The following is a 16,492-nucleotide window of genomic DNA, read 5'->3' as shown; positions in this document are numbered from 1 at the left end:
TTTCACTGCATGAGAGAATGGCGATGTACTTCGAACATGGTGGATGTCCGGCACATAGCTCACGTGCGATTGAAGCGGTATTGAATAGCATATTTCAGGACAGGTGGATTGGTCGTCGAAGCACCATACCATATCCCGCACGTTCACGGGATCTGACGTCCCCGGATTTCTTTCTGTGGGAAAAGTTGAAGGATATTTGCTATTGTGATCCACCGACAACGCCTGACAACATGCGTCAGCGCATTACGAACATTACGGAAGGCGAACTACTCGCTGTTGAGAGGAATGTCGTTACACGTATTACCAAATGCATTGAGGTTGACAGAAATCATTTTGAGCATTTATTGCATTAATGTGGTATTTACAGGTAATCACGCTATAACAGCATGCGTTCTCAGAAATGATAAGTTCACAACGGTATGTATCACATTGGAACAACCGAAATAAAATGTTCAAACGTACCTACGTTCTGTTGTGTACATGGAGGAACCCTGGAGATACTAAAAGGTTTCAGATAGATTATATAATGGTAAGACAGAGATTTAGGAACCGGGTTTTAAATTGTAAGACATTTCCAGGGGCAGATGTGGACTCTGACCACAATCTATTGGTTATGAACTGTAGATTAAAACTGAAGAAACTGCAAAAAGGTGGGAATTTAAGGAGATGGGACCTGGATAAACTGAAAGAACCAGAGGTTGTACAGAGTTTCAGGGAGAGCATAAGGGAACCATTGACAGGAATGGGGGAAAGAAATACAGTAGAAGAAGAATGGGTAGCTTTGAGGAATGAAATAGTGAAGGCAGCAGAGGATCAAGCAGGTAACAATACGAGGGCTAGTAGAAATCCTTTGGTAACAGAAGAGACACTGAATTTAATTGATGAAAGGAGAAAATACAAAAATGCAGTAAGTGAAGCAGGCAAAAAGGAATACAAACGTCCCAAAAATGAGATCGACAGGAAGTGCAAAATGGCTAAGCAGGGATGGCTAGAGTACAAATGTAAGGATGTAGAGGCTTATCTGAAGAGGGGTAAGATAGATACTGCCTACAGGAAAATTAAAGGGACCTTTGGAGAAAAGAGAACCACCTGTATGAATATCAAGAGTTCAGATGGAAACCCAGTTCTAAGCAAAGAAGAGAAAGCAGAAAGGTGGAAGGAGTATATAGAGGGTCTATACAGGGGCGATGTTCTTGAGTACAGTATTACGGAACTGGAAGAGGAGGTAGATGAAGATGAAATGGGAGATATGATACTGCGTGAAGAGTTTGACAGAGCACTGAAAGACCTAAGCCGAAACAAGGCCCCGGGAGTAGACAACATTCTATTAGAACTACTGACAGCCTTGGGAGAGCCAGGCCTAACAAAACTCTACCATCTGGTGAGCAAGATGTATGAGACAGGCGAAATTTCCTCAGACTTCAAGAAGAATATAATAATTCCAATCCCAAACAAAGCAGGTGTTGACAGATGTAAAAATTACCGAATTATCAGTTTAATAAGTCACAGCTGCAAAATACTAACGCTAATTTTTTACGGACGAATGGAAAAGCAGGTAGAAGCTGACCTCCGGGAAGAACAGTTTGGATTCCGTAGAAATGTTGGAACACGTGAGGCAATACTGACCCTACGACTTATCTTAGAAGAACGATTAAGGAAAGGCAAACCTAAGTTTCTAGCATTTGTAGACTTAGAGAAAGCTTTTCACAATGTTGATTGGAATACTCTCTTTCAAATTCTGAAGGTGGCAGGGGTAAAATACAGAGCGCGAAAGGCTATTTACAATTTGTACAGAAACCAGATGGCAGTTATAGAAGTCGAGGGACGTGAAAGGGAAGCAGTGGTTGGGAAGGGAGTGAGACAGAGTTGCAGCCTCTCCCCGATGCTATTCAATCTGTATATTGAGCAAGCAGTAAAGGAAACAAACGAAAAGTTCGGAGGAGGTATTAAAATCCATGGAGAAGAAATAAAAACTTTGAGGTTTGCCGATGATATTGTAATTCTGTCAGAGACAGCAAAGGGCTTGGAAGAGCAGTTGAACGGAATGGACAGTGTCTTGAAAGGAGGGTATAAGACGAACATCAACAAAAGCAAAATGAGGATAATGGAATGTAGTCGAATTAAATCAGGTGATGCTGAGGTAATTAGATTAGGACATGAGACACTTAAAGTAGTAAAGGAGTTTTGCTGTTTGAGGAGCAAAATAACTGATGATGGTCGAAGTAGAGAGGATATGAAATGTAGACTGGCAACGGCAAGGAAAGCGTTTCTGAAGAAGAGAAATTTGTTAATATCGAGTATAGATTTAAGTGTCAGGAAGTCGTTTCTAAAAGTATTTGTATGGAGTGTAGCCATGTATGGAAGTGAAACGTGGACGATAAATAGCTTAGACCAGAAGAGAATAGAAGCTTTCGAAATGTGGTGCTAGAGAAGAATGCTGAAGATTAGATGGGTTGATCACATAATTAATGAGGAGGTATTGAATAGAATTGGGGAGAAGAGGAGTTTGTGGCACAACTTGACTAGAAGATGGGATCGGTTGGTAGGACATGTTCTGAGGCATCAAGGAATCACCAATTTGGTACTGGAGGGCAGCGTGGAGGGTAAAAATCGTAGAGGGAGACCAAGAGATGAATACACTAAGCAGATTCAGAAGGATGTAGGCTGCAGTAGGTACTGGGGAATGAAGAAACTTGCACAGGATAGAGTAGCATGGAGAGCTGCATCAAACCAGTCTCAGGACTGAAGACCACAACAACAACAACACCTACGTACTGTATTTTAATTTAAAAAACCTACCTGTTACCAAATGTTTGTCTAAAATTGTGAGCCATATGTTTGTGACTATTACAGCGCCATCTATCACAAAGCGAAAAAAGTGGTCCAACTAAAACATTCATATTTCTTTACGTACTACGAGAATATGTAAAAAAATGGAGGTTCCTGTAAAAAAAAACGCAGTTGATATCTGTTTGACCTATGGCAGCGCCATCTAGCGGGCCAACCATAGCGCCACCTGGTTTCCCCCCTCAAGCTAGACAAGTTTCGTTTTTTGTAGTTTTTTCGTTTGACGTTTATTTCGTGAGATATTCGGCCTGCTCACGATCAATGGACCACCCTGTACAGGCTCTATTTATGGTAAATCAGCAGGAGGTACGCTGCTAAGGAGGCTAGTAAAACGGGCTGTCCGTTTCCCACGGCGGGCGGAACCACCGGGTGCAGCTGGAAGCCGGCACCCTGGCGCCGCGAGGAACGGTGACCCCAATCTCAGGAGGGAGCCTCTCCAGCCGGCGGCGAGTGGCCACACTTCCTGCAGCACACTTCAGCTTCCAGCCGTACATCTCAGAAAAACTGCACTAAATTAAGGGAACGTCGGGTAGTACCGGAGAGCGTATTGAGCCGGACAAGAGCTGTTTCTGAACTATAGCGCTAGTGCAGCACCTGTTGCGCCCTTACCGTATAACGTTTGGAGGAACAAGGTCATTCAAGCGTTAGTGACTCAAAACAACAGCGTGTTTCGAAGACGCAATAGGCTACCTGCTCCTAAAACGTTTTTCGGTGCTCGAACTTAACTTTGGAACGTTGTATCTCATTTTGCAAGCAAAGAGACTGGTAAACTTACGAACGAAAGTAGTTCGCATGATGCGTTACTGCCACGTAACATAGCTCAAAAAAACTTGGACCATACAGAGGAAGAACTGCTACAGTACAGACGGCAATTGAATGAAATACGCAATGAAACGAACAGAAATTACACTTTTACAAATGGTTCAAATGGCTCTAAGCACGATGGGATTTAACATCTGACGTCATCACTCCGCTAGACTTACAACTACTTAAACCTAACTAACGTAAGGACATCACACACATCCATGACCGAGGCAGGATTCGAACCTGCGACCGCAGCAGCAGCGTGGTTCCGGACTGAAGCGCCTAGAACTTTTATTCAGGGATGATAATCACACTAAAGTCACGTTAATTTATGATGGTGCCCTGGTCGTTACAAAACGCGCAACTTGATTCTTAACGGGGTGTGTGAGCACCATGAACAGCAATGCATGCTCTGCAACGCACCTCCATGCAGGCCGCAAGGTTGGAAAGGAGTTATTGTGGAAGGACGATCCATTCCTCCACCAGGGCGGTTGACTACTGTGGACGACTTGCGATACGTTTCCCTACGCATCCCACATGTGCTCCATGGGATTTAAGTCGAGGGAACGGGCGGACCGGTCCGAATATCGTTCCAAAAGGTCTTCCACCTTCGCTGTTCGATGCGGTTGCGCATTCTCATCCATAAAAATCCGAACGACTGCGAGTAGGGTTTGCGTTGTGCGGGCACCGTATGAACTTAATTATGTACATACGTAATATGGCTCAATGGCAATTTGCAAGTCTTTCTGTAGGACGCCGCTTCGGTGACTTGCGTGTTCCTAACTTAACCCCATTTTTCCAACAGGAGAGGGGACCTACAGATTAATAAGGAATCTGCACCATGTGTTGTTGCTGCGACTCCTCACATTCTTGAAAGGTGAAGGTGACGTTAGACAACCGAGACTCTATAGCGCGACCTCTCGGTATCACGGCAGGCGCTCTACCACTATACGACCACTCCCCACATTTATACACAGCGACGGAAAAAAATCGGAACACCACAAGATTTCCGATGTAAAATAAAATTTCAGGAATACAGTTGTCTGGATAATACTGCAAGTAGGCTGTTTAGGTTTTTATGTTGGTAACGCCACGTAGCGCTCTGTATGAAAATGACTGTGCTGTGTGCAGTCTGTGGCTTGTTGGCATTGTTGGAATATTCGCTATTGTCAGTTGGATGTGAATAGCGCGTAGCGTTGTGCAGTGGAGGTGAGCCGCCAGCAGTGGTGGATGACGAGAGAAAGATGCCAGAGTTTTGAGAGATTGTTATAAGCGGACGATCTGGACGTGCGTCCGCCAGAAAAAGGAAATTTGTGAAGATGGATGTCATGAATTGATATATATATATATATATATATATATATATATATATATATATATATATAAAAGATGACTTTTGAACATTATTAAGGTAAATACATTGTTTGTTCTCTATCAAAATCTTTCATTTGCTAACTATGCCTATCAGTAGTTACTGCCTTCAGTACTCAGAATCTTTTATTTAGCTGGCAATATTGGCGCTCGCTGTATTGCAGTAGTTCGAGTAACGAAGATTTTTGTGAGGTAAGTGATTCACGAAAGATATAGGTTATTGTTAGTCAGCGCCATTATTTTGTAGGGATTATTGAAAGTCAGATTGCGTTGCGCTAAAAAAAATATTGTGAGTCAGTTTAATGATGATCAGAATAAGTAAAGAGAGAACTGTCTGAGTACGTTCAGTTTTACTTAGCTGCCTTTATATCAAATTACGTATAAGTTTAGTAGCACAGTCATTCATAATCTTTGTAAGGGGACGTTTCAATATACTTAAGCGATTAAAATTGGAAGACAACTGATTAATGTAAGTGCGAGCTAACCCACTGCAGATTTGAAATGTTGGAACATTAATAACTGACAGAATGTTGAATGTACACAAGCAAACGTACATGCATTGTGTTGTACAGGTGCTGGATGTCAGTTTGCGAGATAGAGTTCCATGCCTGTGATACTTGGTCGGTCAATATAGTGACGTTAATACTGGTTATGGGTGACATCGGACGTCCCATATGTGCTCGATTGGAGACCGAGCAGGTCAAGGCAACGTTTCGACAAACTGTAGAGCATGTTAAGTTACAACAGAGGTATACGGGCGGGCGTTATCCAGTTGGAAAACACCCACTGGAATACTCTTCATGAATGACAGCACAATCACCAGGCCGAATCACTAGACTGACGGACATATTTGCAGTCATGGTGCGCGGGATAACCACGAGAGTGCTCCTGGTGTAATACGAAATCGCACGACGTAACCCCAGGTGTAAGTCCTGTGTGTCTAGGCACGCAGACAGGTTGGTTGTAGGCCCTCAACTGACCCCCTTCTAACCAGCAACGCAGAACCAGCTTTCATCAGAAACCACAACAGACGTCCACTCCGCCCTCCAATGAGTTCTCGCTTGGCACCACTCAAGTGGCAAGTAGCGGTGGTTTGGCGTCAGTGGAATGCTCGCTACAGGGCCCCGCCTGGCTCGGAGCTGTCCTTGAAATAACCGATTTGCAACAGTTCGTTGAGTCACTGGTTCCAACTGCTGCCCCAACTGCCGCTGCAGATGCAGTACGACGCGCCAGAGCCGTACGCCAAACACGCTGGTTTTCCCTCTCGGTGGTGCCACGTGGACGTCCGGAACCCGGTCTTCTCGGGACCGCACAGTCTCGTGATCACCGCTGTCAGCAGTCGTGTACAGTGGCTACATTCCTATCATGTCTTTCTGCAGTATCGCAGAGAGAACATCCAGCTTCCAGTAGCCCTGTTACACGATTTCGTTCGAACTCTGTGAGAGGTTCCTTCTTGCCTGGTACGAAATGTAGCGGTTATCTGCTACTGTAGTTGCTGTCGACCATCTCGTCTCATTCGAGCAACAGCGCTTGTGGTTTGGAACGATCCTACGAACATGAAACAGTTTTGTGAGCAATAAGGAGATATTGCGCTACACTTATCACACTTCGCCCTCCCTCAAGTTTCCCTATCATTTTTCTCTGAATGAAGTCATCCAAACGCCATTTTGTAACGAAGAGCACCATCACAGTGCACTATAATTGCTCACTGATTGACAGATATTTTATTTTTCCGTTCGTTCAGATGCCTTGTGTTGCGGGCCAGCCTCATTTGGCGTTACATTCACGCTGTTCTCACGACTTGTGACGTCCAACTTTCTGTGTACGATTGGGAGAGCGCTGGCAACACGCTCTCCCAGTTTCATTTATTTACTTCGAGTACTTAATATATTATGCTACTTTATCCATCTCGTCCTTAAGTTTATTAGGGTAGTGTAATATTACATTTCTATTGTATCTTTAGACACAATTGATAGTATTCCCTGTACTACTGGCTATCACAATGTCTAGCACAAGTGTTGACAATGGGAATGTTAAAAATGTTACGTGACCACAGTGGTACGATCGGGCTGTCTCGGTCTATGCAATTTCGGGTTGCACTGGACGAAACAGACAGCATAAAATTAAGTTTTTACTCTTTTCTTCTTTAACAGCCTAAGCTGTAAAATTCGCGGCATTAATGGGATCAAAATAAAACGAAGGAATATGTAAAGGTTTTTTTTAAATTACCGCTACCAGTCACAAACTTTGTTAACTAATGTATTATTTATTTATTGTGCGACATGTTTCGAGGCATTACCTCATCTTCAAGCTAAATGGCATTACAAAAACAGTTTCACAATAAGATCATACAGATGTTACACAGTCTGCGTTACATAGCCTGAAGGTGACTTATTCCCTCGAAACATGTCACAGAATAAATAAATAAATAATACATTAGTTAACAAAGTTTGTAACTGGTAGCGGTAATTTAAAAAAAAAACCTTTACGAATTTCTTGAGACAGTCACGCTCGATAAATAGTCAAAATGGCTTCAAACACGAAGGAAGCCGTAGAAAAAGTCAAGCTTATTGAAATGACAATCAGGGACGGGAATGAGAAATATTTAGTTCCGGGAGGACCATTACATGAAATACACTACGAATGGTTCAAATGGCTCTAAACACTATGGGACTGAATATCTGAGGTCATCAGTCCCCTAGACTCAAAACTACTTAAGCCTAATTAACCTAAGGACATCACACACATCCATGCCCGAGGTAGGATTCGAACCTGCGACCGTAGTAGCAGCGCAGTTCCAGACTGAAGCGCCTAGAACCGATCGGCCACAGCAGCCAGCAAATACACTACGATTTATGAGAAAAGGAAGAGGTGTCCATAAAACGTATTTTACGAAATAATGATTTTTTTCGGAGAACGTTCAGCGATGATCAGGAAACAGTATTTGTGCGAAAAGGCAAAAAACTAGATAGCAAGCTTGTTGCCTTTGAGTAAATTTATAAATAGCGCGAGAACATTATAAGGAAATAAAAAAATAGGAATCGAAATAAACGATTTAATTATAAACTATCTGAGCCAGTGAGTCTTCTCTAACGAAATCGGCATTAAAGATATGTGCCAAATGAGATGCTACATGATATTATATTAGAATCCTATGACTTTTTGGAATTAAAATTAGCACTATTCATTTGGTGGCGAAGTGAAAATCTCTATTTATTTGTGTTGTATTAATTAGAAAAGACAGTTAGAATGTGTGTTTTCTTTCCAGATCAGCTTTACATACGCGATCAAGAGAAACAGGGACACAAACTCCAGAGTATAAGTAGGTCTTGGCTGATGCTCTATTAGAATCAAGTACGCACCCTACTGAACTTCAGAGCTGGTAAACAGGTGGAGGGTCGGAGAGCAGACTTGGCGTGGGCACGAGCGAAGGACTTATTCCTGGTACCAGTTATTCAGTATGTGATACCTAACTAAAATTCACAATGTGAGATATCCGAACTTCTTTTAGCTTGACTGACAGAACGTACACTTTCCGACAGTAAATACATTTTTATAAACAATGTCAGGAAGGTTAAGCAAGTCGTTCTTATTTGATCGTGTCAGCGTACATCAGCCTGGATGCAAATTGGTCAACGATCACGTCCAACCCCACTGAACATAACACCTACGAGTAGGGTTACGTAAGTAGCCGAAGTAGCGAAATTGATGCGCGGGAAAGAAACATCTTTAATACTGGAACTGTATGTTCAAGATGTGACAATATTTTAAGTTGCATACTTTTTTAAGTGTGCTTCCACACTCCCATTCGTAACTCACGATCTCTGCCAGAAGATTAATGAAAGGTTTAGAAAGTTCTCGGAAAGAATTCTCATTTTTAAAAATACTGAAGCTGAAATCTGATGGATTAGTTTTAATCGTGAGCAGGTTTGTACTCATTTTCTCCAAGTAAAGATAAGATTTTAGTATCAATCTACCTAGTGGAAGTGCTAAGTTGGCGAGTGACAAACGTGCAGGATTTGCTGCGGTATCAGTTATCGCCCACAAGAGTTATCACCATCGGAATTTGAATACAACTTTTAAGTGGAATACATTTCGAGATGTGTTCTAATTCCGTCTACGATGTAAGCCTTGTGCATCTATGTAACAGACAAAGCTCTCATCCTTCTGTGTCAGTCCACAGAAGAAAACCCGAAGCATCTTCCCTCCGTCTACATATCTACATTGCACTTTTTTACTATTCTCTTCACTCCTCTGTGATTAGCGGCTTCTTTCCATGCTGGACGGAGGTACTCTGCAATTGAGTAGTACCGTACGCAGGCAAATGTTTTGACGAGTTTAATGGGCACCTAGTTGTTCCCTTTAAGAGTCTCCCTATAATATTTCTTGTCTCTAAATTTTGCTTCGTTTCATGCGTGGAGGTTCCAAATGTGCATGTTTGCAAGCCCTCCTTTTGAAGTGCTTAGACGCTGTCAAGGGTGTTGGCGTACATGAGCAGCTAAATAAGAGCACCGTGGAGTTATGACCCTTGAAACCCCCTCTCTATTCGTAAACGTACCTGAGACTGTATCATCTTCTCAATCTTTCCCTGTCGTGTCTTGTTTGTAATTATGGCGAGGTTAGGTACAGTCCTACTAAACTGAAAAGTATATCAACGCAGATGCTTGTTCATCGTGTGACAAAACTGCAACACTTTTTTTTTGTCAGACTTTCGTGTCTTGGTGGCTAAGTGGGTAGCTATCAAACTACAAATCCAAAGGTTAGTGATTCCTTGTCCAGTCTGGGTCGGAATTTTCTTCTGTTATTGATTTCTGTTTTTACCTCTTGAAATTATTTTTGTTTGTAAAACACCCAAAGCTGCACTGTAGTTCCGATTCCACATTAAAACATAGATCCCAAAGAGTCAGTTCGAAGGTTATAAGAGGAAAAGGCTGCACAATTTCCAATAAAACCCTGCATAGCGAAACTCTGAAGAGTTTATCCTTCAGGCTGAAGACAGTTTTACTTAGTTATTAACACACTATTCGAACAGAATTACCATTGAATATTGCTTACAAGGGAACCTCCCCATCGCACCCCGCTCAGATTTAGTTATAAGTTGGCACAGTGGATAGGGCTTGAAAAACTGAACAGAGATCAATCGAGAAAACAGGAAGAAGTTGTGTGGAACTATGAAAAAATAAGCAAAATATACAAACTGAGTAGTCCATGCGCAAGATAAGCCACATTTAGGATAATATGAGCTCATGAACGTCGTGGTCTCGTGGTCAGCGTGAACAGCTGCGGAACGAGAGGTCCTTGGTTCAAGTCTTACCTCGACCGTAAAGTTTAATTTTTTATTTTCAGACAATTATCAGAGTTCAGGCACACACATAATCAACTTCGCTCTCCAAAATTCCAGGACATGTTCAGATTTGCCTGGACATATGCAGGATTTGACGGTTTACACACGGAAAAATTTGAAAACGTTAAAAACATATGTTTTGAGAGAGCACAGAGAAAACTGTGCAACTGTGAAACTGTTGCATTCATTTGTTGCAGTTTATGTGACACACTCTTATGTTTTCATCACTTTTTTGGAAGTGATTATCACATCCACAAGAAAACCTGAATCGGGCAAGGTAGAAGAATCTTTTTACCCATTCGCCAAGTTTGCAAGTTAGGTGGGTCGACAACATATTCTTGTCATTTGACGCACATGCCGTCACCTGTGTCGTATAGAATATGTCAGACGTGTTTTCCTGTGGAGGAATCGGTTGACCTCTGACCTTGCGATCAAATGTTTTCGGTTCTCATTGGAGAGGCACGTCCTTTCGTCTACTAATCGCACGGTTTTGCGGTGCGGTCGCAACACACAGACACTAAACTTATTACAGTGGACAGAGACGTCAATGAACGAACGGACAGATCATAACTTTGCAAAAATAAAGTAAGTAAACTTTTCGCTTGAGGGAAGACTTGAACCAAGGACCTCTCGTTCTGCAGCAACTCACGCTAACCACGGGACCACGGGACCACGGCGCTCCTGTGCTGAGATCATCCTTCATGTTGCTTATGTTGCTCATGGACGACTCAGTTTGTATATTTTGCTTATTTTTTCATAGTTCCACACAACTTCTTCCTGTTTTCTCGATTGGTCTCTGTTCAGTTTTTCAAGACCTATCCACTGTGCCAAATTATAACTAAATCTGAGGGGGTGCGATGGGGAGGTTCCCTTGTTAGCAAATGTTATATGTTCATAATGTGACGATTGGCTAACAGACAACTACGTTTTTACATTTTTACACTATCACTGTCAGCTGGGTTCGGCTGGAATTTGGCAACTAGTTCCGCTTTCGTGCCAACCTCTTCATCTCAGAGCAGCACTTACACCCCACATCACCAATTATTTCCTGGATGTATTCCAATATTCGTCTTCTCCAACTTTTTTACCCTCCATACCTTTATCTAGTTCAATGGAAGTTATTCTCTGATGTTTTAACACACGACCTATATTCTTCTCCCTTCTGATTGGCAGTGTTTTCAATATTTTCCTGTCTTCACCAGAGCGTTGGCTTAGAGAGGACAACAGGCCACCCTCTGTCACTAATAATGCCGAACCCATAAACGAGAAAAGGAAATAATAATAATAATAATAATAATAACAATAACAGTAATATTAATCCCAGGAGGAGGGGCTTCTATTCCACTACCGGGCGCATCCCCAGGTGGCGGATAATGTGAAAGGCGCTGCAGATATACAGTACAGGGTAGGTGGGAAACAAAATAGCACCTGCGCACCAACACAGGAATCAAAAGCCAAAAGCGGCTGTCAACAACATTGCTCGGCCTTCGGTAGCGTCTTATCCCCATTTTAGGGGCGACTGAGAAAAACCTCCAGGGCTAAAAACTGTTGTTGTAAACCAGTGGGTCTAACAATGCGAGCCACCCCATACATAATATTATCAATCATAGAAGAGTGTGATGTGGAACGAATTACCCCAGGTGGACAATCCACAGCACCAAAGTGTGCAAGCAGACAGTCAGATTCTGGGGAATTGGTTGGTTGGTTGACTTGGGGGAGGGGAGGGGGAGGTCATAGATGCCATAGGGTTAGGGAAGGAAGTCGGCCGTGCCCTTTCAAAGAACCATCACGGCACTTGCCTAAAGAGATTTAGCGAAATCATGGAAAACCTAAATCAGGATGATCTGACGCAGGTTTGAACCGCCGTCCTCCCAAATGCGAGCCAAATGTGCTAACAACTGCGCCACCTCGCTCGGTTTATGATGAGTCTGCAGCGTTACACAAAGATTCGTTGGAGCGTCTTGGAACCTCAAGCAAGATGGAGTATAGAAAATCAAGTTACACTGCTACTTTCAACGTTAGTTCTCTTCTAAAAACTGGAAAATTAAAACATCTTACAGATACACTTAAGAATCACAAGATTGTCATAACGGCCCTACAAGAAACCAAATTCAAGCAAGAAAACAGTTTTGATTCTGGTTGCTTCAGAATGAACAAAACAAAATTAGGCAAAAAGATTAAAAAGATAACGCACCTCGGAACAGTCTTTATAATAGACAAAAAAGGTTTGGACACTATTATCAACTTTGAAACACAATCTGACAGCCTCTCTACATTCACCTTCAAATCTACTAAAAAGTATACACCGTCGTGAATGCACTTGCTCCCATATATGAAGACTACAGAAAGGACAAAGAAAAGGTGGAACGTTTTTGGCACCGACTCGATGATTTTGCTCAAAAAATGACATCAGTGTCCAGGCATGGAAGGAGAAATAAAAGTTAGAAACTACCCAGCACGTAACAGAAGTTACCAAAATAGCATTAGATTGACAGAATTATGCAAAGCACACAACATCATCCTGAAATCCACAGCCACCTCGAAAACACACAACGCAGGTCTCACCAAACCCACCCCTAGGTGTATTCCAACTTGACCACGTGGCAATCAAACTGACGTTCCATAAAGAAATACAAAATGTCAAAGCCTCGGAGGAGCCAACCTAGATTTTGATCACTACCTTTCTAAAATAAAACTCAACATCATTCCCAAAAGGAAGAACGGAACCAGCAACCGCAGAAGAAGAAAATACGATAAAAAAACTAATAAATTCTAAGGAGTTTCGTCTTTGGAAATGAAGACATCAGAACCAAAACTGGGATCTATTAAACGAAAGCCTAATAAGTAAAGCCGCACAATAGTTCCCTTAACCAAAGCCAAAAAACATGCCTGGTGGGCAGAACACTGTGACAGACTGCCGGCCGCGGTGGCCGTGCGGTTCTAGGCGCTTCAGTGCGGAACCGCGATACTGCTACGGTCGCAAGTTCGAATCCTGCCTCGGGCATGGATGTGTGTGATGTCCTTAGGTTAGTTAGGTTTAAGTAGTTCTAAGTTCTAGGGGACTGATGACCTCAGATGTTAAGTCCCATAGTGCTCAGAGCCATTTGAACAATTTTTTTGTGACAGACTCCTTGAACTAAGAAGAAATGCAGTCTCATAAAAATGAACATACCAGATAGAACAGCTTAAACGTAGAAAAACTAGTGAGCGAAAATATCAAAAGAATAAAGAAAGCCCAAGGAGATCAACTTTTCTTTCAGTTCAACGACGACTTCATCAAAAGTAACACGACCCTACGGCTCCAAGACAAAAACGGAAATATTGTCCACAACAAAAGGGGCACTTGCAAAATATTGACACAATATTTAACAAACATTTTCAACTGTGAGGAACCCACAGAAAAAAATGGTCTTTAAGACCTCAACAATAACCAATACTAACTTTGAATTAACCTCCACAGAGGAACTGAAAACAGTCATTTCAAGTCTCAAAAACTGTAAAGCCTCGGGAGAATACCAAATTACAGCTGAACTTTGGAAAACGCACAGCTGAACTTTGGTTCTAAAATGGTTCAAATGACGCCCGGGTTCCCGGGTTCGATTCCCGGCGGGGTCAGGGATTTTCTCTGTCTCGTGATGACTGGGTGTTGTGTGATGTTCTTAGGTTAGTTAGGTTTAAGTAGTTCTAAGTTCTAGGGAACTAACGACCTTAGCTGTTGAGTCCCATAGTGCTCAGAGTCATTTGAACCATTGGTTCAAATGGCTCTGAGCACTATGGGACTTAACATCTGTCGTCATCAGTCCCCTAGAACTTAGAACTACTTAAACCTAACTAACCTAAGGACACCACACACATCCATGCCCGAGACAGGTTTCGAACCTGCGACCGTAGCGGTCGCGTGGTTCAAGACTGAAGCGCCTAGAATCGCTCTGCCACTCCGGCCGGCAGCTGAACTTTGGAAAACGCCAACAAAAATGCCATAGATTCTCTACAAAACATCTTAAGAAATCTGGGTGAATAGAAGTATCTGAGATGAATCGAAAACGGCTCTCATCCACCCAATCCATAAGAAAGGGTCAAAAACAGAGCCCAACAACTGCAGAGATATCTCGCTTCTAGACGTGAAGTACAAGATATTCTCTAAAGTCTTACTAAACAGGGTAGAACCTTAATTAGACCATCAACTACCGGCCGGTGTGGTCGAGCGGTTCTAGGCGCTTCAGTCTGGAACCGCGCGACCGCTACGGTCGCAGGTTCGAATCCTGCCTCGGGCATGGATGTGTGTGATGTCCTTAGGTTAGTTCGGTTTAAGTAGTTCTAAGTTCTAGGGGACTGATGATCTCAGATGTTAAGTCCTATAGTGCTCAGAGCCATTTGAACCATTTTTAGATCATCAACTTTGGAGAATAGCAAGCGGGTTTCAGGAAAAGAAAATCCTGCCCAGAACAAATCCCAAACCTCAAAATCCTTAAGGACTACCAAACGTCAAGAGGAAAATCATATCTTATCACTTTCATTGACTCTTGGAAAGGATACGACTCAACAGAATAGAAATCCCTCATCTCTTTACTAAAAGAATTAAACCTAGACAACAAAATCAAAAAGTAATCAGAGAAATCCTTACGAATACATATCCAAAGTTAAATTCATGAGATAACTACCCAACCCTTTACGATAAAAACTGGTACGCGGCAAGAAGATGGACTCTTCCAACTGCTATTTAACTGCGTCCTAGAAAAAGCAGTCAGAGAGTGTAACACGAAGATCAATAGTGGAATTCGACTAGGAACAAACAACAAAGTCATCAAAGTCAATTGGCCCTACTATCCGAGACCTGGGAGGAAGCCAAAGAAAAGACCCTCGAACTAGGAAAACAATCTGAAGTAATAGGTCTCGAAATCTCCTTTGGGAAGACAATAAAAAAAACGTAGTAAAGTGGGAGGAAAACTAGAGATCGTCAAAGAATTCAAATATCTTGAAACGCCCTCGAGTAAAGAGCAATGGAATCTCGAAGAAGTAAAGCTGAACTGGCCTTCCAATTCACCAAAATCGCATATAACAAAAATTACGTCACGTGGAATGCAAAAATAACGCATTACAATATAGTAACCAAACTGGAAGCCATGTATGGAGCCGAAACATTGTCCATCACCAACGAGGGCCCCATTGAAAGGCTGCAGATCAAAGAAAGGAAGATACTAAGAAAAATGCTTGGTCCCAGATGCCACAACAATAAACTCACCTAAGAAATGAAACCCCTTAGCAAACTTCAATAAACTCTCAGATACAATGAGGCAAAGAAGAATTGATTTTTATGGACATATCCTCAGAATTATCCCTAAAAGATTAACAAAAAGTTTTTTGACTATTTCTACAACAAATAAACCCAACCAGATTGGTATAAGGAAACGGAGGAACAGTTAAGAGAACTCCAAAGCACATAAAATATGCTCACAGATAAAACTGCAAAAAAAAGTCAAAGACAAGAAAGATACGTTATCAGTCAAAATGAAAAAGAAACGAACAATCTAACTCTCTGAATAAAAAAGGAAAGCAACATCAGAAAGTATGAAACGGTACTGGGCTAATAGAAAGGTACAGAACATTAACAACTGATTGATTTAACGTACCCCAAAGTACGGTGAAACGAAAGAATAATAATAGTAATAATAATAATAATAATAATAACAATAATAATAATTTAAACTGCCAAAATTAGGGCTCAGGTCCCTCTCTTAAATCAAAGCAGGCATTCTACGCATTTAAATAAATGTTGTCATCTTTGTGTTAGGACCTTTTTTTTCCTCACTGACTTAAACACATTTTAAATTATATTCATTACAGCAAGCGAGTTCTAAATTACCTGCAATATAAAATCCAACAATTACTAATTATTAGGACACAAGCATCGCAGAAAAAAACAGTTTATATTCGGTCATCAGAAGTTCAACAATGAAGATACTCGTAAATTACAGGAAGGTAGATATAAGCTAAGTGCGCTTGGAGCAATGAACTCGAGAAAACGGGTTGATGTGGGAGAGAAAGAGGAACGTGATAAAACACAGTAATGAAAATAGGGGAAGAGAATGTGAAGTGACTGATAGTGCTCCAGAAGTTCAACAATGA

The sequence above is a fragment of the Schistocerca americana genome, chromosome 1, assembly GCF_021461395.2.
Source record: "Schistocerca americana isolate TAMUIC-IGC-003095 chromosome 1, iqSchAmer2.1, whole genome shotgun sequence".
In the NCBI taxonomy this organism is placed as follows: Eukaryota; Metazoa; Arthropoda; class Insecta; order Orthoptera; family Acrididae; genus Schistocerca; species Schistocerca americana.
This window is presented reverse-complemented; position numbering follows the sequence as displayed.